The sequence below is a fragment of the Ixodes scapularis genome, unplaced genomic scaffold (genome assembly GCF_016920785.2).
Source record: "Ixodes scapularis isolate PalLabHiFi unplaced genomic scaffold, ASM1692078v2 PGA_scaffold5__190_contigs__length_132052651, whole genome shotgun sequence".
Lineage (NCBI taxonomy): Eukaryota > Metazoa > Arthropoda > Arachnida > Ixodida > Ixodidae > Ixodes > Ixodes scapularis.
In genome coordinates this window covers 26,613,792-26,626,610 of record NW_024609880.1, presented here as the reverse complement: position 1 = coordinate 26,626,610, position 12,819 = coordinate 26,613,792, and positions in this window count along the sequence as shown.

The window sequence follows — 12,819 nt, the reverse complement described above, 5'->3', positions numbered from 1 at the left end:
TGAAATTTCTCATTATGCTTGCCGCTACATCAAGAGAACAGGAGCGAGGGCTTACCGGTACCTATAGTTTTCTGGCAAAGCTATACAAGTTATTTACTTTTTTTGCGGCTTGTTGTTTACGTTGATCTCGTATTTAAATGCATCAAATTCAATGAATGCGGTGAAGACTAGACAAATTATATTCAAATAAAGGACACGAGTTGCATGAACGAAATTTGTAACACTGTCAATGGGAATAATTAGGTGTAAGTACTGTAATATTTATTTAAATATTACTTGTAAAAGTGTAATACGATTCCCTCACTTTGATATTTAACATCAAGAACGGAGGTACACAAATGTAAAACCAGAAACACTATTTTTAAAGCCAGAAACATGTGCCGTAATATCCCGAGAGACGCTCCGTTCAAAAGAAAGCCCACCTGCATTTTCAGAATGGTTTGCTATCTTTTGAAAAACACCGAAATAATACCCCTTTCCAGCAGGGCCCTGTCCAATGGTGAGCTCGGCTAAAACAGTGTTACTTAACCACGGTGTGAGATAAGCGAACACTGATACCTCTAAAGAACAGTCATCTTTGCTCCGCCTCCCCGCCCCCTCTTGCGACCAGAAGTTTCCAGTGTCACAAAATAAATAAAAAAAACATTTTTTAACTTCTTTTATGGCACACCAAAAGTTAGTTTGCCGATTTTCTATCAATTTTAAGCGGGCTTTTCGCGCGATTTTACGGTATATGGATATATACTGCTGTTTCTGCAAAAGAGAGTTATCAAAGAGAATGCACTGTAAACAGAAATGATTCCTTGACAATAACCTTTTTCACCGTGGCGCACGTTGGCTAGAATTTAAAGTGATACTTTCAAGATATTTACCTTCAATTCACTTTTGAAATACTCGCATCAGCTGTCCCATTTTTATTAGAGATGGGCTGCCCGTCATCAAAATATAACACATAATGTAATATTTGGTTAGAACTTATATATATATATTGATTCTTCGCTGCGCTAATCTTTGGGGTAGTTGATCTCTCTTGTTTCCGCCATACCAAAACTAACCAACAAATTGTAGAGACCATCCACTTGACGTGAAGATGGAGGACCAGCGAAGCTGTTACCTTTACGACAAATTTACGATATCTATACGAATTACAAGTATACGATATCTATACGATGTACATATGATTGCAATGAAGACACGTGCACAACTTCGCTGGTGAATTGTCTATATTTATTTCTTACTGACTGAAGTCGTAATTGCCTTATGGTCACTTATAGGCAAGTTCTAAACGCGATTTTTCGAGAAAGACTTTGAGGACAGTTTTTTTTTTTCTTCGATTGAGCCCAAGTCCATTTATCAGCATCGCGGAAGTGAAAGAACGTAAGGTTACACCGGCGCGTTACACCGGCGCGAACACAACAGAAAGTAGTAAAAAAGGAGGCAACGTCTCAATTGAGACGTTGCCTCCTCTTTTACTACCTTCTGTTGTGTTCTCTTCCTGCCCCAGTCTCAGGTTTACAATCATGTGAAATCTATCGGCTCCCAGTGACTCGGTAACCACTTCTGCTGGGGAGGCTAATGTCTCTGCCGTGCGGAACTGCCACCGTTCTTCTTGCACCTGGTTCCAGTACTCGCTTCTGCTCGCGGCTTAAATTTGAGAAAGAAACGCGCAGGGGGAAATTTAGTGGTTTCCATTTGAAAAACTACTATGACGGAGTTTAAGAAAGGAAAACACATTTAAACATCGGTATGATAATATCTTGCATCGCCATAGTTACCTTGAAAAGGCTTTTCTACAAAAAAACAAAACAAAAAAACACACGCATGTTTTGTTCCATTCAGTCCTCGGCCGACAAACAACGCAATACAGCGTAACATCTTGCTGGTCAAGTATTTGAAAAAGTGGTTGAAGGTGGCAAAGGCCTTTTTTATTATTACGTTTTCGTCCATGTTGTTAAATGATATATGCCAATCTTTAAAAAACGAAGTTTTTTTTCGTACTTCCACCTCTTCTTTGAAAATTGCGGACACTAGCGAGACAAAGTGACGAGCGATGTGTCGTTTGTTTTGAGTCGCGGTTTTTATAAATAATTTCCGGTGCCGGTCACCTCACGTAAAAACCGAATTCCCAGCCGATGACGTCATGGCAATATCTCCCTCTATTATCGATAGTAAATGAATTGCTAGAATTATTTAAAACCTTAAAGTGTATTCCACAGCAGAAATGTATTATATAAAAAAAATTGTTGAAGAATACTAAAGTAAATCCTAATACTATCTTACCCCATTTTGTTTTCATTCGCATAAACAGGTTGTGCTACCAGTAGATTAGAGTTTTGGGAAGGTGATTCCTGTTCATAAAGGTCAAGATAATCATAGTCTTTTTAAATTTCGTCCCATCTCTTTAGCCTACCTTTCATGCAAAATTCTTGAGAATATAATTCATTCTCACTTGGTTTATTGTGTGGACTCGAATTCGTTTTTTAACACTTAGCAACGTGGTCTTCGAATATTGTATTCATGCGAAAGCCAGCTTCCCATGTTAACCCACAATCCTGAAGCCCCTTTTGACAGGGGTTCAGAATCTAATTTCGTAGATTTTTCAAAAGCTTTTATGTTTCCTCCTCGTACTTCTTTATAACTTTCATAGCCTTAACCTACGCCCGTACGTTCTCTCGTTAATAGAATTCTTTCTAACTAACCCTATTTGATTTGTTCATGCCAACGGAACGAATTATTCATCTTAACGTTTATAACTCCGGGGTCCCACAGGTTTCAGTACTATGTCCACTTTTCTTTCTTATCTATATTGATTCTTCCTATCACTGTCTTCTATTTTATGAGCCGTTTGGGTGACAACTGTATTTTATACGAAAAGCTAATGATTAAGAATTTGGACATACAACGCTAACAAACGATGTCATTACTAGCATATGGAACTTACCATCCCGAAAAATAAATTCATAATATTATCTCCCCCTACTGAAAAAAACCATTTGGCGCCCATATGAAAATAAACGGGTCCATACCGGTAACCGTTTAACCATACTGGTCACCAGTTTGTCAAAGGGGTCGCCCGTATGGCTCAAAGGGGTCGCTCGTCTGGGCAAATGGGCGACTCGTTTGGGCAAAGCTGTCGCACGTTTGCTCAAACCGGCGACCATGTTGCAAACTGCAGCGGTTTAATCAAACGGCTCTCCGGAGCCCGTTTGATATTGAACGTACAGATCGGCGGCGTGGGCACGCCTAGCGTTTCAGCCGTGGCAGCCAATGTTTTCCGGAAGGCTGGGAGCGCCGGTTCATCGATTTCAGATCGTCCGCGTAATGCAAGTAATTATATTTATATTTCAATTGCGCTGATTTTCGATTATACTGCAACTAAAACTAACACCTTTTTTTTTTTTTTTTTTTTTTTTCTTTTACGTAAACGCGCGACGTTGGTGAGCCGATATTTTTGACAGACCTTTAATACTTTGTCCATCTTTGTTGCCTCAATTTACTTATTCAGCTCGAATCTCTCTCGCAGAAGACGCGACCGCGTGAAAGAATGTACGTCTAGACTCCGTTTCACTTTAATTCAAGACGCAGCGAAGGTAGCACGCGTACACGCCGCTGCAAGAACATCGAGCATTGCGAGAGCACGCCCGCCGTTGCAGCACTCAAACTACGAGCTTGCGCTGAGTTCTTTCTTCGCTCGAACGCAAGCCGAGCTTCTGGCAGCCCCGCCGCCATTTCCAAAGTTCGAGCGCGCGCGCGCGCGCGCGTTTGTTCTTCGGGACTACAAAAACGCATCTCCCTGGAATGCCTGGGGAGAGGGAGAGGGGCTGTCCCGGTGGTCCCAGCGCCTTGACCTCGCCCCCTCCCTCCTCTCTTGTCACCCCTGTCACGTGACCCACAGCAGCGCGCGAGCTACACGCTGATAAGCATCGAGATCCGGAAGGGCGCGCCTTGCAGCCGCTTTTTTCTTTGTCTGCTTGTTGTCAGTTGCTGCTCGAAGTTCGCTCGTCCTACCTGCTTTAATCTGTCGCCTAACCCTGCGGTCTTATTGGGATGTCTCGACAACGTATTGGATGTGCACCAAAGCTATCAGTGTTTGAAAAGACCCACGTGTATGTCGGCAACGAGCGATTCTTCAAAGAAGTCGCAAATTCTCGCGGTTTGGTTGGGTTCGGCAAATGACAGCTTGTGTGCCGCATCGTGTTGAAACTTCCAAGGAGCCGTTCCCTCTCATTTGTGTTTGTGTGGTTGTCCTGCTTTGACCGTGTCGACAAATATAACGGATTACCTCTTTCAAGTCCGCTATTGTTATGGTAAGTGCACTGCAACCTACGTGTTGGCAACGATTGACCGTTCTTCTACGCGTACTCTTCTAAATTATCTAAAGAATTATGCAGCGCCTATTCGCGCGGCAGCCAGGAGAATAATTTCCCCGAAAGTCTACCTGTATAGTGTTCACAGATTGCTCGCACGTTTGTACTTGTCTACAGAAGAGGTAATAAACTTCGAGGAGAATTGAAAACAATCTTTTGTGTCGGTTTTCCTGTCCACTTACAAGCACCTACGCGAGTGCATTTGTTCTACGTGTTTTCTCCATGTTATAAATACGTTTATGAGTTTCGGGACGTCTTAAATATGTTTAAGATAACCAACCTCCCAGACGATACCCATTTAGGGCTAGCGCATATTTTGCAATTTCGAAGGGCACGTTCAAACGTGTGGTCACGTGCCATGTCGAACGGGTACTCGTACCATACGGCACCCGTATCAAACGGGTACCGTTTCGAACGGGTACCGTTTCCAAACGGGTACCCGTATCCCATAATCACGTTTGATTCAAACGGATCGACAGGTTTGATTCAAACGGGCGACCAGTTTGCCACCCGTTTGAATTTCAAATGGTTTTTTTCAGTAGGGCCGTCAATATAACGCTTTCCCTTCCTACTCGATAAATAATTTGATCCTCCCTAGTTGACCTATAAATATCTTGGTGTTCACATAATTGTTGATATTTCCTGGAAAACTCAAGTCGACTACGTCATCATCAACGATAATCAAATATTGGGTTACATCAATTGGATTGTCCCTTGCCCCCGATTTATTAAAACTTCTAAATTATTAAACAATATTTAGAACTAAACTTGAATATGCAGCTTCGATCTTCAATCTTCACACACTTTAACAAGCTTGTTAAGTGTGAGGAAGAGGTTTACTCGGTCCTCCTGAGCTGCAGGGACCAGTATATCGGCTAGACCGGCTGTTGTGTCAACCACGGACTCAGAGAAAATAACATGGATGGTTCAACGGCGTCCGAAAAGTGTTATGACCCGATCGTTGTTCATGATCTGCACATGTAATGATTGCTCAAGTTCAGTTCTCGATACCGGAATTCTTGGGGGTCACAAGACCAGGTTTGGCAGGAAACTCGTTGACCCATTTGCCATGGCTGCAGTCTGCCATAATATTTCTGCTTCATCACTCTCACTGACGAAGAGAGAAGTTGAATTCCTTAATCTTGAACATACCAGACTGCATACTACATTGACGTGGTGCTATGGTTATAACTGACAACCGATGTAGAGCTTTTGCGGCTGCTGGACTCAGTAAACCACTGGGAGCTTTGCCTCGAGCTTCGGAATGTTGTGCAGACGATTGACCGGCAGGCGGCGTCCACCTCAAATGCGTGGGCCAACGCAGATCGAATTGTGCAAGGACGTGCAAGTTTTACAAAACGCTAGATTTCAACAGCATTAATCGCATGAATGAACGCCGACGTTGACAGGTGGTTTAGTACTGTTTCCGGACACCAAACATAAGCCTTCCTTGCCAAACGCTCAACAGCATCCATAGCTCCTGGAGCGGGCTTCATCCTGGGCGATGATGTTTCAGTGCAACCAAATGATATTGTTGGAAACGCGCGTCCGCGAACCGCGACTGGAGTGCTGAAATCAGTAGCTCATTTAATGATGGGCTAGTTTCCGATAGGCATTCAAGAAATTCTGCAGTCACTCCCCGCAGCTGGGTAACCAGAGCGCGAGCTTTTGGATTGCCGTCCCAGGCGTTATGTGCGGCCACGGTGTCAAACTTCACCACGAACGCGCCCCACGCTTTAAGTCCATCGAAAGTGGGTGGCTTAAGCCGCTGTATTTGAGACGCATCGTCCTCTGGTCCCCAACCAATTCTTCGAGGTATAGGACGTTACTTCCGTTGTTGCTCGACCCTCCTCTTGACGCCTCAAGGGAAGCATGCAGCTCCAGGCGTCGCAATCTGGACTCCGTTGATTGGCAAGTATTATCCACTCGTTGGCTCACGGTGGTGACTCGCTGCTTCACTACCATTTCCACTTGTGCAAGACGGCTGGCCAGTCGACCACTGAAGGCTTCCAGGAGGTTGGCGGCGCCGGCTGCATTGTTTTCAGCTAGTCGACGGTACAACCCCTCCGTGATCTGTGTCAATGCAGAAGTCGTTGAATCTTCATTTGCCTCTGTGGCAGCCGCTCGTGATGGGGTATTCATAGGCGATAAACCCACCGCTGCCAGCAAAGGTTGCGTTTACCGCAGGACGTCCTATTTTAGTTCTTCTATTCCAAGCATCCCTCAGTCCATTCTTGTTTTTTTTTTGTCTTATTTCTGGCACGTCGTCTTCTTTCTCACTGCCGTTGCAATATTGTAATTAAATTACGAAGGGGCTAGCCACTTCAGTTGGTGATTCGGACCAGGGCATTCCTCAATTGACTTTCCGCCATCGCATCGACGTCAACCTTTGCGAACTACTCCGAGCATGGAACATTTCACCGGTAATGTTTCCGCCTCCACAGATGTATACCCCGCATTCCCAGACGTGACTGCAACTCTGACGTTCAAGCTGCCAGAGTCTCGGAGATTGGACGGGAAACAATATTTTTTTCGTCGGGCAAGAGATTATAATATGTATAAGCGTCTTGTCTCTGAGAGTTTTATTAGACCCATTTCAAATTACCCGAGTTTAGTGTGTTACCTCTTCACCAAGGATGGAATAAACAAAATGCAAGGTAACGAAAAGTTGGCTGCTCGGTTTATTTTTAACCTTGCGACATTGCAGAACCGCTCTGATTAATAATTTAACGAACTATATATAAAATAATAAACTGCTGCCCTATTGAAAAATCCCGTAGACATATCTCATACGGGTCCTGTATAAATTTTATACGATGTTATTGGATACAGGATCCTGTACACGTATACGGGACCCATATACACATATAGGATCCCGTACAGCTATATAGGATCTGTAATCGCACACAGGATCTCTTATAGCTATATAGGTTCTGTATCCGCATAGAGGATCCCGTCTATATATTGAGACCTTGTGGCCGGTTTGCCTTGCTGCATACCCGACCCGGAGGAATAAGATGAAGCCAGTGGTTTCACGAACAAAAAACTACAATTAATTGGACGGGGACGAGGCGATCAATCCACTAACATCGTTACCGGCGGCGCTCGAGTCCGGGCAGCGACTGCCTGCGCGCCGATTCTTATCCATCTTATCAAGGCGGTGCGCGCGATGTGCGTGTGGCCGGATTGACTCTGCCGCCACGCGGGAAAGTCAGCCGCCTGTGCACCATATTCTGGCAACTGCGCTGGGGAGCCGCCAGGGTGCCCCCCTCCCCCCCCCCCCCTTCAAATTTCGCCCGGCATGTCGCCTGCCCTCCCTCCATGAAGGTGTCCGCGCTCGTATGCCGCCGGGGTAGTGACGGTACGATGTGGCCGTCTGCTGCATTTCCGGCATAGGCCGGGTACTTGGGGCTGTTCTGTAGGGGTGGCCGCGGTTCATGGTTCACGGTCCCCTGGGTCGCCCCTGTCGCGCAGTTGTCCTTGGTGGCCTGGTCCACCGCGAACCCGCCCGCCATGTCGTTCCGATGGCGAAGTGTGGCGACAGAGTTGTCCAAGAGGCAGCTTCGTAAAGAAAGAAAGAAGCAGGCAACATTGGTGCTTAGTTGAGGGTTGAGCCTGACGCTATTTTCGCACGTCTTACAGAAAGGTAAAGATAACAGATCTGAGGTGGGCACACAATCTTGTCCCCGCCCCCCCTCTTGAAAAGGGAGCAGATCCGTGGAAGTAGAAAACTACCCCCAATATGGTAAAAAAGCAAAGCGGAGGAGACAAAAAGAAAACAAAAAAGTTGCTCTCTCTTTGGTGTTACCGATGTCGCAGGTTATACCGCCACCGCGGAGACGAGGGAGGGGGCTTCCGGAAAGGGACTGACATAAGTGTCGGTCCGGTTCTGCGAGAAATCTTTGTCTCTTGCTTGAAAAAAATTGTTTAAGGTCGGTGACATGAAGACGTCCGGTTTCTTCACTAGACTCACAGTGATCTACTTTGCAAGTGAGTGGTGAGCACGTTGCATGCATGTAAGACGGACATTCCCACCTGTTTGAGTGCCAAGATCCGAAGCTTCGAGAGGCGAGTGGGTGAGTACGCCCGAGTACAAAATCTCTCACCTCGAATTGCAGGTAACGTCACCCCTGGTTGTACTGTTCCGACTGCTGCACTCGGGCAAAGTGGAGATTTTCTAGGGCCTCACTAAGATTCTCAAAGAAGCGGTTTCGCAGGTCCCTTGTGAACTTCATAAAGGGGCGAAGCCTTCCTCCAGACTCTGTAGAAAGGACGCTGTTAAAAAGCAGTAACGAGAGCTCCTTGCCGAAATTCGATTGGGCAGGAGTGAAACCCCTTGACCGGTTAGTGGGTGTACGGGTTGTGAATGCCAGCTCTGGCAGTTTCGCGTCCCAGTCCTTGTGGCGCTCAGTGTAGGCCACTAGCATCATCTTATGGTTCCGATTTACCCTTTCCGTGATGTTTGCTTGTGGGTGGTATGGGAAGTTCTTTTGAGTTTAATTCCCAGCACCACGCATGCATCTCACAAATACCTTACTCGTAAGGTAGGAGGCATTATCGCTTACAAGCTGCACTGAAAAGCCAAACCTTGCCAATGTTTCCACCAGGAAGTCCCAGATTTTTTGCGAATCAAGCTTTCGCAAGGGAAATAACTCAACCCACTTCGTGAAGTGGTCGGTTACCGCGAACAAGAACTGATCGCCGCGGGTAATACGTGGGGAAGGGCTCATAACGTCACAGCAACAAATCTGCTTAGGGCCCTGGCTCACGATTGGTTGCATGAGACCTTGAGCCTAACCACCACGTGGTTTTAACTTCTGGCACACCAAGCAGCTACGAACACATCGGAGCACATCCTGCCTCAGGCCTGGCCAGGTAGCGATTTGGAATAACTTTCATAAGTTTTGCTTCCACTGCTGTGTCCTGCCAAGGCAGAGTCATGCATGTATCGAATTCAAAGCTGACGATATATCTTGCGGGACATCACGGTCCGGAACGCCGAGCCATGTGGATCGTTGTCGGCCCGGGGGACGTAGCTCAGCAGGAGGCCGTCGTCGCTTATCAAGTAGGAGTCAAACTCCTTGCCACTTGGGCCGTCGACTGGACTTCTTGCTGTTAGCCGAGCTGACACGCATTGCAGTAAAATGGACAGGTGGGCTAGTGGGTTTATGTTTAACCTGCGAAGCGCCTGAAAAATGAAGAAGCCCTATTTTAAATCGCTCTGAGGGGACTTCAGGAATTCTTTAAAGGGTGTGAAGGGGACTTCAGGAATTCTTGTGATGTTTGAAAGGTGCGCCGATATTTCCTGGTGGGTTCGTTGGCCCCGTCAGAGGCTCTCCTGAAATGTCTGAAGCCGTCTTTACAATGCCTTGAAATGTCTGAAAGCCTGTCAAGAACTTTTCTAATGGGGTCGGGAAAAGCTTCAGGCTTCTTGAAATGTCAGTGGGGCCACGGTTTAGGTGGAGTAAATACATGTCGCAGAATTAGATCATAGCTACGTATTGTTCACGAAGGGAAAACAAATAATTATTTGGAGAATTACGATCGTATGTGTGTACGGTCAGTTTTTTATTACTGCTCTTCTATCAAACACAACTGGGCTCCTCGACCCGTCTGTCACTGGCCGGGCGTTCGGTCGCCAAGGGGGCTACGGGTTCGATCGCCCCATGTCGATAATTGGCAAGGCGCGGGCCGAGTGTTTTTGGCCGAGCGGCGTTCGGAGGCGAACAAGCTTTAAATGTTGCACTTATAATAATGCCGCGCGCCAAGTAGGCAGCGCGGCCGTAGCCTAACGGTTATCGCGCTTGCCTCCCACGCGAAGGGCCAGGGTTCGATTCCTGGCCGCGGCTATGCATTTTTGTTAACACTGTAATGTGATGTTCTGGTGAAATCGAGAACCGTCTAGCTGATTCGAGGTCAGAATTTTCATTGTCTTTGCATTCTTGTGCAGGATGATCCTTTTTGTTCCTACATATTTGGGCATTTTTGTCAGCTTAATTGTTTGGGGGCATTTACCAAAAAGTTAATTTTAGAGGTGCGCAAAGAAAATAGTATGTTGGAAATGCGAATTGCAAATACAAAAGGGGGGTGGGCATGTAGTGTTTAAATGACTGAAAATGGTGAGGCGTCAGTGTTAGCAACTTCTGAGCACCATGTCACTGCTTGTGACATAGTGGGTTGTTTCTTGTAGAATGTCTCGACTCGTATCCGGTCACTGACTAGCATGCAGAAAATGTTCTACTCTTGTTAAGAGGTTTTGGTATTTGCATACCCCCCTTATATACATTGTGAAAGTATCGACATGACTTTATGTGTAAAAAATGACAATCCATTTTTGAAACATTTTTTGCTATGTTGATCCACATGTGCCTTCCCGATAACCGTTAGGCTACGGCCGCGCGGCCTACTTGGCGCGCGGCATTCCGTCGGTCGCGCCGTGACAGCCTGTCCCCCCTATCCCGTCGGGAAAACTAAGTGCGGCAACGCCTGGAGGTGCCGTTGCCGAAGACGACCCGAGTAAAGAGCCTCCAAGAACGCCGGAGCGCTCCCACTCTCCCGACGTAACGCATCGCTACGACGCCCCTGCAACGGTGTCCAACAATTTAAACGTCGTCATCGACGGCCACGACGCATCGGCACTCGTGGACACCGGAGCAGACTACTCAGTCCTGAGTGGGAGGCTCTCCCGCCGCCTTCGAAAAGTCATGACGCCGTGGGAAGGACCCCAAATACGAACCGCCGGAGGACATCTCATCACACCAGTCGGGAGATGCACTGCCCGCGTCGAGATCCACGGTGAAACGTGCCCTGTCAAGTTCGTCGTTCTGCAAGACTGTTCGAGGGACGTTATCCTCGGAATAGACTTTCTCTGCGAGTATGGCGCCGTCATCGACCTCGGAACAAACCGGCTGACGCTACGAAAACCTGCTCCACCAGCGGAGGAACCCCAAGCGACGCCACCCACGGTCCGAGTCCTCGCAAACCACGTAAACCTACCACCGCGGTCGAGTGTTTTCGTACTTGTCGGGATCGATGAAGCTTCCTCTGGCGAAGTTCTTCTCGAGGGAAGCCTCCAATTGCTCCTGGGAAGAGGCATAGGCGTCGCAAGGGGAGTAGCTGAACTTCAGGATGGGCGGACTGTGGCCCTCGTGACGAACTTCCGAAACGAAACGCAACACCTCACGAAAGGTGCAGCCGCGCGCCAAGTAGGCAGCGCGGCCGTAGCCTAACGGTAATCGCGCTTGCCTCCCACGCGAAGGGCCAGGGTTCGATTCCTGGCCGCGGCTATGCATTTTTGTTAACACTGTAATGTGATGTTCTGGTGAAATCGAGAACCGTCTAGCTGATTCGAGGTCAGAATTTTCTACGCGTCGAACCTTCTACGTCGAATGCTCCAGAAGCCAACGTGTGTACAAAAGCGACTCCGCAGGCAAGCCGGAGTCAGTTTCGCTCCAGCGTTCGACTGTGCTGCTACGCCGACTTCGACGCCCGCGACGCTCTGTTATTATCTTTGTTCTCCCTTTATTTTTTTGGCACAAGTTCGCCACATTAAACGTTTATTTCTTCCCGTTTATTTTCTTTTATTTTGGTCACCACCCGTGACATTTTGGTGGAGGTGCGGGGTATCGATCCCCGTACCTCTCGCAAAATGTCACGGGTGGTGACCAAAATAAAAGGAAGTAAACGGGGAGAAATAAACGTTTAATGTGGCGAACTTGTGCCAAAAAAATAAAGGGAGAACAAAGATAATAACAGAGCGCCGCGGGCGTCGAAGTCGGCGTAGCAGCACAGTCGAACGCTGGAGCGAAACTGACTCCGGCTTGCCTGCGGAGTTGCTTTTGTACACACGTTGGCTTCTGGAGCATTCGACGTAGAAGGTTCGACGCGTAGAAAATTCTGACCTCGAATCAGCTAGACGGTTCTCGATTTCACCAGAACATCACATTACAGTGTTAACAAAAATGCATAGCCGCGGCCGGGAATCGAACCCTGGCCCTTCGCGTGGGAGGCAAGCGCGATAACCGTTAGGCTACGGCCGCGCTGCCTACTTGGCGCGCGGCAATAATAACAAAGGGCAAGCCGAGAGCAGCGCGTTGCCCAAATTCAGGGACGCTGGGGAGGTTCCGAGGGCGAAGCGGCAGCGACTCGTGCCGGGAACCGGTTTTCCCACGGGGGATGGTCCCCAAAAAGGAAAAAAAAAAAAAATAAACAAAACCATTTTGCTTTTCACCAGAGTCGGAAGTCCTCTTTTTCGTGGTCACCAAAAACACGAACAAGCAACTCAAATCCCCCCCCCCCCCCCCTTCTTTTACAATGCCTACACACACACACTGCGCTTCTCTCCGCCTGGCAATGGGGAGAGGATGCAATACCGCCAGTTCCGGACAGCACGCTTCTCCAATGGTCGGCGGGAGAGAGTGGTGTGAGGAAGCCGAAGAAGTCAGGAGGCCGC